Below are 16,953 nucleotides of genomic sequence, written 5' to 3'. Positions count from 1 at the left end.
AAAAATTTGCTAGTATTAGAACAGTATAATTCAACAATAGAAACTGTAATCAAACGAATAGTCTCTTGCATCAGTTATTAATCTTTTCTAAATCTGTATAGCTGCTTATAATTCTGAGGAATACAAATTGATATGGAAGAATTTGTAATTTAAAGAGCAAAAAATTTTTTTCAGTGCTTCAGTGAACAGCATCCTTCCTAGCATTAATTTAAGCTAAAGGCAGATTGACCTTCCTTTCCTGGTAGTTCCTAAATAACTAAGAATAAATATGTTCCAAAGAATTTCTTAATTAAAACTCTAAGTGTCTGAATCATCCCCACCATACTCTCAGATCTAATCCATACTTCCTTACTAACTCTCAGCAGACTTATTGAATGGTTTTCTTTCCAATTTTGTTAATTTCTCTGCCAAAACACATGTCATGTATTCTCAGGCTGTATTCCCAGCAATCAATAAATGGACACACATGAAGGGAAAAAAAAACTAAATGAAATGGAGGCAAGCAAGCTACCAGATATAGAGTCAAAAAAATGGTTCTAAGGATGCTCAAGAAACTTAGTAAGAACTTCATCAGCATAAAAAGGACATAGAAACTATAAAGAGGAACCAGTCAGAAATGAAGACCACATTAAAAGGGATCAATGGCATGTACCAGCTCAGAGAACCAACTCAGCAATTTGAAAGATAAGGAAGCAAAAAACAACAACAACAAAAGCACGTATCAGAAGCAAGAAGAAAAAAGAGTTTTAAAAAATGAGGATAGTTTAAGGGATCTTTGGGACAACATCACGATAGGGGTCCAGAGGGAAAAGAGAGAGAGCAAGATATTGAAAACTGATCCAAAGAAAAAATGACCGAAAATTTTTCTACCCTGGTGAAGGAAATAAACATACAAGTCCAAGAAGCACAGAGAGTACCAAACAGGATGAACCCAAAGAGGCCCACACCAAGACACATTATAATTAAAATGCCAAAGAGTAAAGACAAAGAGACAATCTTAACAGCAACAAGAGAAAAGTGGTTAGTTACCTACAAGGGAGCTACCATAAGACTATCAGCTGATTTCTCAACAGAAACTTTGCAGATCACAAGGGATTGGTACAAAATATTCAAAGAGATTAAAAGCAAGGACCTACAACCAAGATTACTCTATCAAGGCTATCATTTAAAATCAAAGGCCAGGTAAAAAGCTTCCTATACAAGGAAAAGCTAAGGAGTTCATCACCATCAAACCAGTACTGGACAAAATGTTAAGGGGACTTCTTTAAGAAGAAAGATCAAAAATATAAATAATAAAATGGCAATAACTACATACCTATCAATAATTACATTAACTGTAAATGGATTAAATGCTTTAATCCCCTTGGGGGCCTCTAAATTGTACATGTCATCAACTACCTTAAACACAGCTTGTCTCTTGCTGCCACTGTGTGGATCTAGTGACATGGTTCCTTGGTGCTTCCTCTTTACCCTCAGTTTCCACAGTGCCAGCTTAGTGGGTCCCAGGCCCCTCCTTTCTAAGTGCGCATGTGAATATGTACATTTCTTAGGCTAGGGCCAACAGAGGGCTTCCCCAAAGCCCATTTTTCATGCACTGACTTATACAATTATCTTTTCAAAGATACTTAGATAATAATGAAATAAAATCATTTTTGAATCTAAAAAAAATAAAATAAAGATATAGGGTGGCTATGAGACAAGCCAGTAAGCCCAGATAAGTGGAATAGGGAAACTGAGACACATAGCTGAACAAAGTGGCTGAGCAATTTACAGCTAGGTGCAGGAAGTCACCTCCCTACAATAACATCTAGGTCTCAGTTATATTTTAGCTTCAGGGCCAGAAAAGCAGCAAAACCAGACCAGCTGCAATGACTAACAACCTCTTGCCCTGGCATAGCCAGATCAGTGGAGACCATGACCCTGAAAGAACACAGCTAGAAAACTGATGAATATTCTGCTGAACCCCTCCCCTGAGACCTCCCTTAAGATTCCCTCCTTCAAGGGAGAGATAAAAGCCTCAAGACAAAGGACCCAGTCTATGCTCTCCCTCTGGGGAGCAACCCACATCATTTCCTTCTCCCTCTTCTTCCCCTACAGGCATGCATCTCCTGGACTTGAAGAGTCCCCACAAGATTTGCAAACTGGACAGCAATGGGCAGCAGGAGTTCATCCCAGATTAATCCCCTGAAACTGTCTCCAAGGCCCCCTTTCCTCTGACTTCCCAGTGAGCTAAGGCTCTCCTGTTATTTCTTCTATGTTGAGCCTTTCCTTGTTTTATTGTCCCCAGCTTTAATAAGCATACCTTCATGGTCACCTGGACTTGTGTTGTGAAATCTTTTCTACATGAAATCAAGAACCCACACACTACCAGCTGGTCCCAGGCAGACCCACTGATGGCCAGGCCCCCTTTCCTGTAGGAGCTGAATGAATATGAAAAAAATACCCATACATATGCTGTCTGCAAGAGACTCCCTTCTTGCAGACAAGAAGAGAGAATGAAAGACCCACACAGACCGAAAGTAATGGGATGGATAAAGATATTTCATGAAAATATAAATGTAAATAAAAAGCTGGGGTAGCAATACTTATATTAAACAAAAAACACTTGAAAACAAAGGCTATAATAAGAGATAGAGAAGGAACCAGCAATTCAACTTTTAGGTATTTATCCAAAGAAACCCAAAACACTAATTCAAAAATACATATGCATCCCTATGTTCATTGAAGCATTATTGTATGGAAGAAAACTAAATGTCCATTGCTAGACAGTTAGATAAAGAAAAGATGGTACACATATGATGGATTATTAGTCAGCCATAAGAAAAAGTGAAATTTTGCCATTTGTGACAACCTAAATGGATGGATCTAAAAAGTATTATGCTAAGTAAAATAAGTCAGATAGAGAAAGAAAAAAACCACATGATTTCACTAGTATGTGGACTCTCAAAAAAAAAAAAAACCCAACAGACAAAACAGAAACAAACTTAGGTACAGAGAACAAACTGACTGTTGCCAGGTTTGGGGGAGTTGGGGGCCAGGTGAAAAAGGTGAAGGAATTAAGTACAAATTGGTAGTTACAAAATAATCATGTGGATGTTAAAAGTACAGCATAGAACACATAGTCAAAAATATTGTAATAACTATGCGTGGTATCAGGGGGTACTAAACTTACTGCGGAATTACTTCATTAAGTTGTATAAATGTCTAATCACTATGTTGTACACCTGAAACTATTATTATATTGAATATCAACTGTAATAGAAAATAGAATGTTTAAGAATTTTAAACGTAAACAGGATAAGTTCCCCTGCTGGAATATATGAGTTCTTATTACTAAAATTGAAACTAAAATTAAACATGAACTTATTTCAGTATATCTCAAAGTTTATTTTGGAGGTTGCTATTTTCATGAGCTGTTAAATAGTATTATACTGAGTCATCATTTGCCAGACTGCACTATAATTATGTGTTTACATGACTCTCTTTCTTGTGACCTCCTTATGGGGACTGTCACCTCCTCCAGGACAGTAATTAACAATTCATCCTGATATCCTCAGCATACAATGTAAGGCTGGGGATTGGCAGTATTTGTTGAGTGAGCATAGTCTTACTTCAGAAGATGACAACCAATGAAAAACAATGATCAAAATGACATATGCTCCAATTTTTAGTAGCATTAAGGCAACATACTATAATCCTCTAAGGCATAGTATTTCTTGGCAATTAAGAACACAAACTTTGAGGCCAGACTGCCAGAGTTCAAATCTATACTTTATCATTTGCTACCTGCATAACCTAGGGCAACTTAATTAACTTCCTTTAGCCTTAGATTTCTCATCTGGAAAATGGGGATACTGGCACCCTCTACCCCATAGGATATGTGAGGATTAAATGAGAAAGTTTATGTAACATAGCTAGCACAAAGTTCTACACGTAGAAAACACTCAGTGAGCAGTGTCTATTTATATTATTACTTTTTCTGTTTGTCATTTTCCTTCCACCACTTCCTTTCCTAAGCGTCAGTCAATTATCAGTATTCTCCCTTCTAGCTTTCTTACCCCTCATCCTCCCTCTGTTACTACTATCCCCCATCAGTGCCTATCTACTTACTCCAAGAGGTCAGCACGAGCTGTCAGCATGTTCCAGCTTGTGTTTATCCCCACTTACACCTGAAATGCTTCATGCACAGTCCCTACTCATCCCTCAAGGCCATATTAGATCTGACCCTGCGTGTGAAGCTTTACCAGCTCTTAATAGTTCTCTTCCCTTCTGCAGTATTTGCCTGGTCCACATGATTTGGCGTTTGGCTGTATTATCCCATTGTTCCATATATGCAATTGCTCTTCCCTCAGAAAGACTCGAGACCCAGGAAAAAGCCACTGCAGAATATTTGGAGTGCAGTAGGGCATCAATCCAGTTCTATAGGTGTCTTTTGGGGTTGCAATGACTGTGTAGCGGGGATCACACACTCAGCTTCTTAGAGAGTCCAGGCAGCAGGTTTTTGTGTGAGGCACTCAAAATTTTAGATTACTGAATATTATAACTTAGTGTTACCTAAAGAGATTTGATAGTGTTGGACTTAACAGATAGAAGATAGGATCCAGGATAAAAGCAAGAGTTCTGTATCCTCTCAGCTGGTCTGACATATTGTATTCCATCCTTACACACTGATGGCTTATAGTGGCATTTCCAATACATGCAAAAGAGGGAAACAAGGATGTTTAGCAGCCTAGAAAAGGCATCAGAGGGTGAACAGCTAGAAGACATGACGATATGTAACGTACTTTAATAAAGATTGTTAGAGTTTTCTCTAACCCTTAAAATCTAGCCTTGATAACTGACATAGTTATAACAACTTAGCAAGAGGCTTTTTATCAAATTACTTTCTGTTAAACCTGTTGACCACATGATTTACAAAGGTGCTTTATCTTTTCTTTTTCCCATCCCAATCTTAATTATGGAAAAATCAGCCTACAGAATTCTCTTCAGATAAGGTCTCAAAACAACATGAACTATCTCATACCAAATATGAGGTCTGGACACCAATGGGAACAATACTCTCTTAGCTGATGGTTCATTGTAGAAAGATAGTGGATTAAGCTACTGCAGAGGTGCTAGGTTACCATAGATATCTGCATGAGATCACAAGGAAGAGACTCAGCAGATACAAACAATGGTAGAATTTACCCTCCCAGAACTAATGGTAATAAAACAGTCTGAGAGATTTAAAATGTTGAAAAAGACAAAGGAATGACTAGAACCCATAAGACAGAAAGAGAACATTGATGAGGAAATAAGAAAGCAAATAGAAATTTTGGAAATGAAATGTGTAGTTATTAAAATTTAAAAATTCAATAGACAAGTTAAACAGGCTAGAAAACTGTAGACAGAGAGAGCTAGTGGTCTGAGGACATCAAACTGAAGTACAGAAAGAGAAGAAATTATGAAAGTGAAACCAGTGTAATATGAAGAACAAGATGACAAAATCCACTATAAATCGAATAGGAAGTCCAAAGGAGAGAATAGAGAGAATCAGGGAGAGGCAACATATCAAAGAGATAATGGCAGAGAATTGGCCAGAACTGGAGGCCGAAAGAGCACACTGGATTATGAGCAGGATGGGCAAAAATAACTTTACCTATAATCAAGTCATAGTGAAGTTGAAGCACACCAAGGACAAAATATTAAGTTTCTCTTGAAAAAAAGAACTAAAACAGGTTACCAGGAAGCCACCTCCTATCCTGTCTGGTGGTCAGGTGGTCCTTTTCAGCTTCCATCCAGACACAGGAGCAAGAACTGAGAAATAGCCAGTTACTCTCCAAGTGAAGGATAGGAAATCTGAGACACTGGGGCCCAAAAGAGGGTGATGGATTAATCAAAACCACTTGTCAGGTCTTCATTGTTAAGATTTATTGGTTACATGGGGCCAGCTGTCTCCAATTAATCATGCATGTGCGTGTGTGTGCACCCGGGCGTGTGTGCACATGTGCACAATGGGAGTGGTGTCAGGAATCACAAATTATTTGCAGTCCATCTCCTCCTTTTTAGTACATATACCCGGTCTAAAAGGACATTGGAACTGTCCTTCCAGAGCAAAGGTTTTCAACCCTGGCTGCACGTGAGAATCAGCTTGGAAGAATTTTAAGCATACTAATGCCCAGGTAATCCCAGAACTTGCATGCTTTTAAAAGATTCCTAGGGATTCTGATGTGCAGCAGTAGTTGAAGTCCATTATCTTACAATACTCTTTCTCAAGTTCAGCACTTTTGATATTTGGGGCTGGATAATTCTTTGTTGGAGAGGCTGTCCTTTGCATGGCAGGATGTTTAGTAGCATGCATGGTTTCTACTCAATAGATGTCAGTGGGAACCCCATCAGCAGTCATGACAGCAAAAAATGTCTCCAATCTCCCATTGTTTCTCAGAATCCTTTGGCAATGACCCTCAGCTGGACACACTCATGTACCTGAAACAAAAGTTTCAGAAAACATTTCTTATCCTTAATATAAGCAATGTACTCTGGCTTTCTGGTCTATTCCATTTTTTTCTTTCTTTAATGTTCATTGTTACTTAGTAAACCTCCCACCACTCTTCAAGCCAGTCCAATCTGATTTTTGCCTCATGATTTTATAGAAACCCTTTGTGGTGAAGATCATCAATGGCCTCCTCATCTAACAGTCCCTATGTAGTCCTCAGTGTACCTGAGCTCTCAGTGGTAATGGCCACACTTCTTTTCCAGAAGAGTTTATTTCCTTGCTACCATGGTATCACACCCCATGATTTTCCACTGCCACATTTTGGTTTCTTTGTCTTCACTTCTTTGTCTGATTTCTACATAGTGAAGTTTCATAGAGGTCTGTCTTAACACTTTCTCTTTCCCCCAGAGATCTTCCATATTCTTGTGGATTTCAAAACCAACTGTATGCCAAAGGCCCCCAAATTTATATTCTTCCAAGACCTCTCTTCTGAGCTTGACACCCACAGATCCAACTGCCTCCTGAATGTCTCCCTTTGATGCTTCACAGACATTTAAAACAAGAAACTCTTGTCCTTTCTACAAACTTGTTTTTTTCTGCCAGCTTTTAAAACATCAGTAAAGGGTACTATCCATCCAGTAGTTGCTTAAGCCAGAACCTATTTAATACCTCCCAGACATTTTACGTATTAGGTCTGTCAACCTGTAAGATGCATTCTGAGTCTTTCTACTTCTCTCCACCCCAAAGCCACCATCCTACTCCAAGTTACCATCACCTCTCACCTAGAGCACTGCCATGGCTTTCCTGTTTCTGTTTTAATCTAGTCTCCAGCCAACAGACAGCAATACTCTTTTTTTTAAACTTCATTTTTATTGTTGACATTATTACAATGCTCCCATTCCCCTCACCCCACTTGCCCTTGCTCATATTTCTTTCCTGCTTAAATCCCTTCAATGACCTCCCTTTGAATTTGGGATGAAGCTAATGACCTCAGCCTGGCCTATGAGGCCCTCTATAACCTCAGTCCTCCTTGTCTCCCTAGACCCACTTGACACTCGTTACCTACTAGCTTTTTAGCTCTCAGCATGCTGGCTGTTGTTCTTCCCTGCCTTGGGTCCTTTACTCTTGTTCCTCCACCTAGAACACCCTTCCCTCACTTTTTGCAAGCCAACTCCTGTCCGACAATAGTACTAAAATTTTTCTCATGAAATTTTAGTGCTCTAATTTCATTTACACTGTTGTTTTCTCAAAAGACATTTTATTCAATGAATAATTCATTTATCTTAAAGGAAACCCAAGTACTAATGCCTTATTAATCTCTATGGCACTAATACACACCCATCATTTAAATGAAACTAAGTGCTTGATTTAGGGAGAATGCTACTGCAATAAATGAGATATCTTTATTCGGAAACATTGTATAGCATTAAGGGGCAATGTGTGTTTCCAGGAAAAACTACCTAATTTCACTGGAACTTTAGCTCTGAGAATCAGAGGAAAGGTCTTATCTTGGAGACAAGAATAGAGAACTGAAACTTAACATGGAATTGAGAACAGAATTTACAGGCATTGCTAAAATGCAGAAGATCGTTATAGGGAAATCACCATCTATAACAGGGCCCAGCGGGTGAGTCACAAAGAGCTGATGAAGAAGAAATCCTGGGGGGATGGACTCAGAGCCTTCATGGGTCTGTTTCTTCAGCTGCACAGATAGGCAAGAGCATAGTCCCAGCCTGCTGTGAATGAAGTCAATTCTGCACCCACCACAGGAACAGATACATAACCCCACCCCATACGTGGAGCAAGGTGGGTAAGGACAGTACCTCTACTGCTGCTAGTGCCTCCACCAAGTCAAAATCTAGACTCAAAATAGGACTTTGGTTAAGTTAAAGAAAAATGAAGTGTTTTTTGTGTTTTTGGTTTTTTTTCTTTTGTGCATCCAAATTTGTGGACTGGATTCCATTCTTGCCACAGAATGGTTGTTGTCAAGACCTTTTTTATTGCTACCTCTTCATTCTGGGAACCCTTGCACCTCTGCTCTGTGGCTCAAACGGAGATCATTGACAGTCCCCGAGTCTTTCCTGCACGGGGTACCATCTCCTTCCGTTTATCCAGGTCTAGAGTGCCTGCATAACATTAACTATGGGAGAATTCATCCATTCATTCATTCCTTTGTTTCATTCATTCTAAAAATATCATGTTTCAGAGACCACTTGAAGCAACAGAAATATAGCAGGGAACAGATAAGTTCCTTCCTGTCCTGAAGATTGCCTTCCGAAAGTGATAGACAGTAAACAAATAAATGTATATCATAGATGTAGAATGCAGTGACAACTGCTCTGATGATGAATATAGTAGGGTAAAGAAATGAAGAGAGATAGAAAGCATAGACGCTATTTTACAGAGGCCTCTATTGAGCTGACATTTGAGCAGAGAGCTCTGTGAACTTGCACGAAAGCTTTCTACAAATGATAACTATAGATAATCAACCAGCTGGCACAGTAGGGGGACTGTTCCCTTGGCAGTATACCCAGAGCCATGTCACAATCTGAGGCTAAATCAAATGACTTCTAAAAGACAGGTAAATGCTACCTGGATATATATATATCTTCACTGATGAAAGAGAAACAGATTAAAAATAAAAACTGCTAGCAGCAGAAATGAGCTTCCATTCAAAACAACATTCCTTTAAACATATATAAAAGTATTTAGCAAAAAATAAGATTATGACAAAATCTAAATACTTAAACCTATCAAATTAGCTTTTCCAAAGTGTTTTTCTTTATCCTGTACTGATTTGAAAGTGCTGAGAGGTTTAGAGTTTGGTCTCAGTCATGTTCCGAGTTTCCATAGAGAAACAGACAATAAAGCCAACAGAAGGCCTCTCAACTGCAAGTGAGAGAGGCAAGGCAGTGAAGTGGAGAGAGCAAAACTTTAAATCAGGTGGCCCTTGTTTTAATGGAAACTGAGACAAAGAGGTTACATAACTTGCCTAACATCACACAGACAGAAAGGCACAAAGTCAGGGTTAAAACTCAGGCAGATTTCAAGGGAATTGTGCTAGGAGCAGAAAAAAGCCAATTTAAAACCTGTTATATACTGCCTGATTCTAATCTTGAAGTATCAAAATTATAGAGATAGAGAGCAGATTAGTGGTTGTCAAAGGTTAGGGAGGGAGGTATATGTAGTTATAAAAGAGAAGCATGAGAAAGCTTTGTGGTGATAGAACTGTTCTGTACCTTGATTGTGATGGTGGTTATACAAATATACATGTGACAAAGTGCAATGAAACTACATACACACAAATTTTGAATTTAGAGAGGGAGCCTTATATGTTGGCAATCAATAGCTAACGTATTCATCTGTCATTCATATCTATCCAAAATCTTCAAAGTACTGTCTCTATATTTGATGATTTCCTGGATTGTGTATTTGTTACAGAAATACCCTTTCCCCCATGTGGGTTCCGTTACTCGCTTCTTTTCCCTGCCACCGATAAGACCCGCGGCTTTCAATGGCAGAGTTCTGTAAAAAGGAAAGGAACTATTTATTCAAAAATTACACAGGTTTAGAATAATGATGGAATTCTGCCATTAATTCTCACTCCCTTTAGAAACAAAGAAACAAACACACAGTCCTGCCCCCACCCCTCGCCAAACCAGGCCAGTCTGTGGTACCGTCCCTCTGGAAAAGAAATAGAAGCCTATAGCTCAGAAAGGCTCCTGTTTTTAATCCACAACCACATGGCAGTTCCTCATTGCAGGCTGGTGGGAATCCCTCTGCATTCTTTCGGACTGCGTGGCCAAGACCCCACACTGCTGCTGCATGGTCAAAAGGCCTCTCCTTCCCCAGGCACATGGTCAAGAGCGAGCAAGACAGAGAGAGACTCTCATGGTTCTCCTACTCTCCTTCCCCCATGGTCCAGAGCTGGAGCATGGCTGAGACAGAGAGCATGGTTGAGAGAGAGAGCTCCCTCTCTAGTCTCAAACCACATGTCTACACCCCCAGCATGGCTGCTGCACATGGGTTTAAATCATGGTGTGGCTCTTCCTTTGTTACCCTATTTCCAACTCCTCCCACACTGGGTTACACCTGCCAGTAGTCTGGTTTCTTTTGCCTTTCTCAGCTGCCATTGTTAGTCTGGGCAAGCACGGCCCATGAAGTAGGAGCCACCTCCAAGCTGCTCTTGCAGGTGCAGGAAGCCCCTCCAGCTATGTTGCCCCACAGGTTAGAGTCATGCCCATCTTTCTTGCTCCTGAGCACAGACACAGCTTTTAACTTTATTAAAACACTGGTTAAGTTCTTTAGGTATGCAAAGTAGCTCTCAATGGCCCTCTTCTGCTTCCCTCATCCCCTCAAGCAATGGGGGGTGAGGAGGATCTGTTGCTCAGCACCCTATTACAAACTTACCTTCAACTGTAGAAGCCAGATCCTATGCTTCCTAGCCTCCTTTCCCACCATAATGCAAATATTTGACTTGTGTTCCACCAGTCACATAATATCAGCCTAAAGACATGGTATGGAAGCCAGCTGCAGGAGTCTAGGGGACCTGTGTTACTGGTGTGGTGGCGGCAGAGGCAGCATGGTTCTGGGGTCAGATGTTCCTTACCAGGCTGATTCTGTGAAGGTGTTGCAGGTGATGTCCCTAAATGCTGAGCCTAATATATCTCTTCAGCCCTTCTAAGGTTGGGCTGAAAGAACACTGGTTGATCTTTCTAATAAATGTCTTCTAGTTTGAACTACCTGGATCAGTAGATACAGGATATAGAAGCTGAAGTCTTTGTCATGAGGACAGAACTGAGCATCATGTCTCATAGTCAAGATGAATTTCAGAATGAAGGAAAAAGTGAGAGACATAGGAAGCAAGAAGAATGTTCATTCAAACAACCAATGTTTGGATTAACTGATCTTTCTCTATTGTTTGCCTGTTTTCTATTTCATTAATTTTCACTCCTGTCTTTATTATTCCCTTCTTTCCATTTACCTGAGCTTAATTTTCTGTTTTTCTAGCTTCTTAAGATGGAAGTTTACATCATTGATTTTAAACATATCTTTTTCTCCCATCGAAGTCCGAGATCAAATGAGATGGAGTGTGTTCAGGGTGTTATGGCTGTAGACTATCCTTTTCTAATGTAAGCATTTAAAGTTATCCTTTTCCTTCTAAGCAATGCTTAGCTTCACCCACTCCACAAACTTCAATGTCAGGTTTTCATTATTCTTCAGTAAGAATTATATTCTAATTTATCTTGTGATTTTTTTCTGTCACATGCATTATTTAAAATGTTTAATTTCCAAACATGAGGGGATCTCATTTGTATGATATCTTTCTAATATTGATTTCTGCTTTAATTCTGATACTGTCAAAGAACATACTCTGTATGATTTTAGCCCTTGTAAACTCATCATTTCATGGCCAGCAGGTGGTGTGTCTAGATGAATTTATACGCACTTGCTAAGATTGTACAATCTGTTCTTCCTACATGGAGCAGCCCATAAGCATCAATCCATTCAAGTTGCTGGACAGTGTTGTTTAAGTCCTCTGTTTTTATGATTTCTGCCTTCTTTTTCTATTAAATACTGGCAGGGGAATCTTAAAATCAACACTATAACTTTGGATTAGTCTAGGTCTCCTTTCATTGTCATCATTTTTTTTATTTTGAATATTTACAACCCCTTGTATTAGTTACCAGTTGCTATTTAACAAGTTATTCCCAAATTTAGCAGCTTAAAACAGCAAACATTTATCAGCAGGAATCTGGGTATGGCCTAACTGGGTGCTTCTGGCTCAGAATTTCTCAGAAGTTTGTCATCGAAGTGTCAGCCTGTCCTGTGTCATAGTCATCTCAAGGCTCCCAGTTAGCCTCCAAGCTCACTCACATGGTTGTTGGCAGGCCTCAGGCCCTGGCTATGAGCTAGAGTCTTGACTGGTGAACCTATGCACAGGGATATTCAAACATGGTAGTTTTCTTCCCCCAGAGGGGACAGAGAAAGATCTTTGTAACACACTATTGAAGTAAAATCACATCACTTTTGCCATATTCTATTCATTAGAAGTGTTATTATATTCAACCCACACTCAAGGTTGAGAGTGTGGCTTACAGAAAGGTGTGAATAACAGCATGTGGAGACAATTGGAGGCTGTCTTAGAGGTTTCTACAACATCCCTCAAGGCACTCAACAAAGAAAGAAACCTCAGTCATGTGCATATTTGATGATACTGGATTATTTGGTGACATCCATGAAAATGATGAGCAATCAGTCCTGAGGAGAATGGGACTCAAGGCAGCTCTGGGGACTCTGTAGCAGAAGTTTGTAGATGGTCATGTGTAAGCTCTGCCATTTACATAATTCAGAACTTCTCCTCAATGTCCATATCGCTCAGAAAAAATTCAGGAGAATCTGATTAAACTAGCCTGGGATAGGCATCCATAGCTAATCAGCTATGATAGAGAAAGCAGCTAATGAGCAATAAACCCAGGTGCCAGAGGTCCACCCGCATGTGCAAGGGAACAGTGCTCACAGAGGAGGACAGATTATGTGCCAGGTGTCACCTTAGTGATGCTCACAACGAGCACCTCCGATATGAAGAGGCTGGCAATGATTGGAACTGAGAGTGGGCTGGCTCAGGGGTGAAGAACTGCAACGAAGACCAGGCCTTAGAAGGCAGGGAGGAGCATCTGTAGTAACCCTCATGTCACATCCCAGGTCTGTTTGTGGCCCAGGCTCATGTCCCACACATTCTTGCATGGCTTTAAGTCTGTGTGCACTGTTTTAACCACCAACAGAATTTAAGTGTCCTGCCAGGGTCACAGAGTAACCCGAGAAGAAGAGTTTAGCTCAGAGTTAGACTCAGTCTTATGTGTCAAACTGTACAGACAACTGGCCTCAGGAGGCTCTGAGTACTCAGCCTCTTTAGAGAGCAAGAGTGGGTGGTCATGAGGTCTTGCCAGATGTTTCAAGGCACAGGCAGTACCTGCTGCCACCTTGGGCTAAGGTTTGATTGTTTCAAGTGTTTGGCAAGTGCAAACATTTCCAGGAACTCAACAATTTGCTCTCTCAGGTCAGGCCTGCCTGGCACCAGTGATGGCCTAGGACCCTTTGTTAGCCACATCTAGAGAAAGTGGATCTGGGACTGAAGCAGCTGGAAGCCTATTATTGCATTAAAATTTTTATTATGGGAAATTCCAAGCATACCTAATAGTAGAGAGATTGGAATAATGAACTCCCCTGCACCAATCAACCAGGTGCAATAACGATCAATTCATGGCTAATCTTTCATTTCTTTTTCTATTAAATACTGGCAGGGGAATCTTAAAATCAACACTATAACTTTGGATTAGTCTAGGTCTCCTTTCATTGTCATCATTTTTTTTTTATTTTGAATATTTACAACCCCTTGTATTAGTTACCAGTTGCTATTTAACAAGTTATTCCCAAATTTAGCAGCTTAAAACAGCAAACATTTATCAGCAGGAATCTGGGTATGGCCTAACTGGGTGCTTCTGGCTCGTGACAGAAGCTAAAGATGGAACAAAAGCTGAAAGAAACCCTGGTCTTGGAAGCATGTCTTTGCTTGCCATTGTCTTAGGCCCCTTCATTAATGGGCCTCAGTTTCCTTTTCTGTAATGATAATCACTATTATAACAGTGACATTATTGAGCATGTGACATGTGTTGGATATATTCAGTCCTTCAAAGGAATCTTCGGTAGTAATTTCTACCATTTTTTAAAATATAAAACTGTGGAAACTGAGTTTTGGAGAGGCTGAGAGATTTGCCCACAAGAGCTGGAGGTGGAGCAGACACTTGAGAAGCCAATCTCAACTAAATATTTATAGTTCACCCCTTGTTCTCAAATCCCATGGATTTTTGGTGTGAAGTTATTAACAAGTAAAACCACGTTGTTAAAAAATATTTTCTCCAACAAAAAGTATAGTTCCTTTATTTGCAATAATATTTTCCATCATGTGACAGAACACATATTTTATAAAGACCAAGGACTCTGCTGTGAATATTCTTTAACCTGTGTCCTAGCAAAGGGATTCAAAACATCAAACCTTTGTGATAGAACACAGATGCTAACCAAAACATAGATTAACTCTGAACATGAGTATTATCATTGAGAACTTGCACAAACTATTTCTTTGATGACATTTTTCTTTTCTTTTTTTAAAGATATTTTTAAATTAAATTTGTTGGGGTGACACTGGTTAATAAAAGTATATAGGTTGCAAGTGTTCAATTCTATGATACATCATCTATATATTGCATTGTGTTCCCACCACCCAAAGTCAAATCTTCTTCTTCCACCATATATTTGACCCTCTTTATTTTTTACCACCTCCTGCCCCCCTTTCCTCTGGTAATTACCATAATATGGTCTGTGTCTATGCATTTTTGTTTGTCTTGTTTGTTCATTTGTTGCTTTCGATTTTATATCCCACATGAGTGAAATCACATGATTCTTGCCTTTTTTTGCCTAACTTATTAGCTTGTCTTGAAATATTCTCAAGAATAATTCATAGATTTGTTAATCTGTGGTCGTGAAGATATTTTACCAGCCACGTTATGTGGTTTTAAAATACCAGATTAAAATACCAGATTTAACTTGTGTTTATAATACCAGAAATTGAAGTCATGATGTTTAAAGAAAGGAGAATTCACTTTATGGGAAACGCTGCCCAAGCGTATGTGATAGCTGGGATACCTGCTTTCAGGCTGCCTGTTCTTACAGGTGCCACACAAAATGGCCAATTCTTGATTCCTCACACTGTGAAACTCACAGTAGGCTTGGCAGAGAGACTTGTGTTTGTCCTACCTCATCTTCATCTCAGCAGTGGTCATTATCTTACAGTCATACATTATTAGTGTTTTAGTTGTTTTTCAACATTCCTGATCTCCATCTCAGCATCTTGAGTATATTGGTCCTCACCTTTACTGACCATTTCTGGCATTTTTACAGTTCCAAACAGTTAAATAATGGGGAGACGTAGAAACAGAATGTCCCTCAACACTTTGTTCAATTGCCTTTCCCTCCACTGACTGATTTTTCAAGGCTTCTAATTATTGCCCAACCATGACATTTTAAGTACAAATGAATGATGGTTGAAGTAGGTATCTTGAACAATGGTATTTAGAAAAGTTCAGAAACTCAGGACCACCTAAAATTCATTTTCAGAGTACTTAATGAGTATTAGAGGGGACAATAGTAGGGGAAGTGGGTGGAACAAGAAAAGTACTATAGGCCTCCTCTGTCCTCAAGAATACTATTTCCCTCCTTTTAATAACAAGACCACCAAACAACACAAAACATCTCAAAAGTCATCAGATTGTATCTCTATTACCTCATCTTCATCTCAATAGCGCTCATTATTTTACTGTCTTACACTATTAGTGTTTTAGTTGTTTTTCATCTATTTTGGTCTCTATCTAAACATCTTGAATATGTTGGTCCTCACATTTTCAGATCATTACTGGCATTTTTACAGTTACAAACAGTTACATAGTAAGTCTTCTAGGAGAGAGAAAATTAGCGAGATATTGAAGACTTGTGGACAATTCAAAATGGCAGGCTGAAATTTTGGTTTATTTCAACTTAGAATGTTTGCCATAAAACATTTCTTAATAATGTTAGAAGATTAATATAGGCTTGTAAAAACGTGTCAGTCAGTTTGAAAGGGAACTAGTAAATAAAACCATAGTTAATTCTAGCACCTAAGTGCAATAGGCTTACTAGTAGAGGTGTACATGTACATGTGGTAATGGTTATGGTCATTGATAAGGCCTTAGTTCATGTGAACTTGGAAAATGCAAAGGAATCTGGTTTTCCTGAGGAATATATAAGTAAAGAGCTTCAAATAAGATGAAATCCACAGAGGTATCAAGCTCAGCCCACCACCTCACAAGCTACTTTCTCATCCTATAGCATGAACCTGCCTAAGGTTTATTTGTCCAACCCTACGCTATAGCTACCCACTAAGTTGAACAGATATCAGCCTGGGGCACAAGAGTTCTTTCTTTTTTCTTTTCAAGAATAACATCAAGGGAAACTTACTAAGAAATAAGGCACGCAGCAGACAAAATGAGCAGAATATTCTGTATATTGAAAAAGATTGTCAATATGCTACATTTATCACTCACTTGATTGCTATTGGCTTTATTCATACTCTGAACTAGATGAAGGGACATAGAACTAAAAACAAAGAAAAATCAGTTAAAGAAATTTAAAACACTGGATAAATACAGAAATTGGTAGAACCCAGAGTGGCCTTCATTTAATACTCTCTTTTTTTCCCTTTGGTTCACCCCCTCCTATGATATTTTGTACATGTCTGTCTCATCCACTAGATTATAAATTCCCTTGAGGGGAAGGATTATGTCTTCCTGATCTTTATCTTTTGGTCTATTTATTCATCCATCCACCCCTCTATCCATTCATTCATATTCATCCCACAAGTGTTACTGAATGCTTAATATATT

This window comes from Pteronotus mesoamericanus, unplaced genomic scaffold (assembly GCF_021234165.1).
Source record: "Pteronotus mesoamericanus isolate MK-2021 breed Mesoamerican mustached bat unplaced genomic scaffold, CSHL_Meso_final contig_121, whole genome shotgun sequence".
In the NCBI taxonomy this organism is placed as follows: domain Eukaryota; kingdom Metazoa; phylum Chordata; class Mammalia; order Chiroptera; family Mormoopidae; genus Pteronotus; species Pteronotus mesoamericanus.
This window is presented reverse-complemented; position numbering follows the sequence as displayed.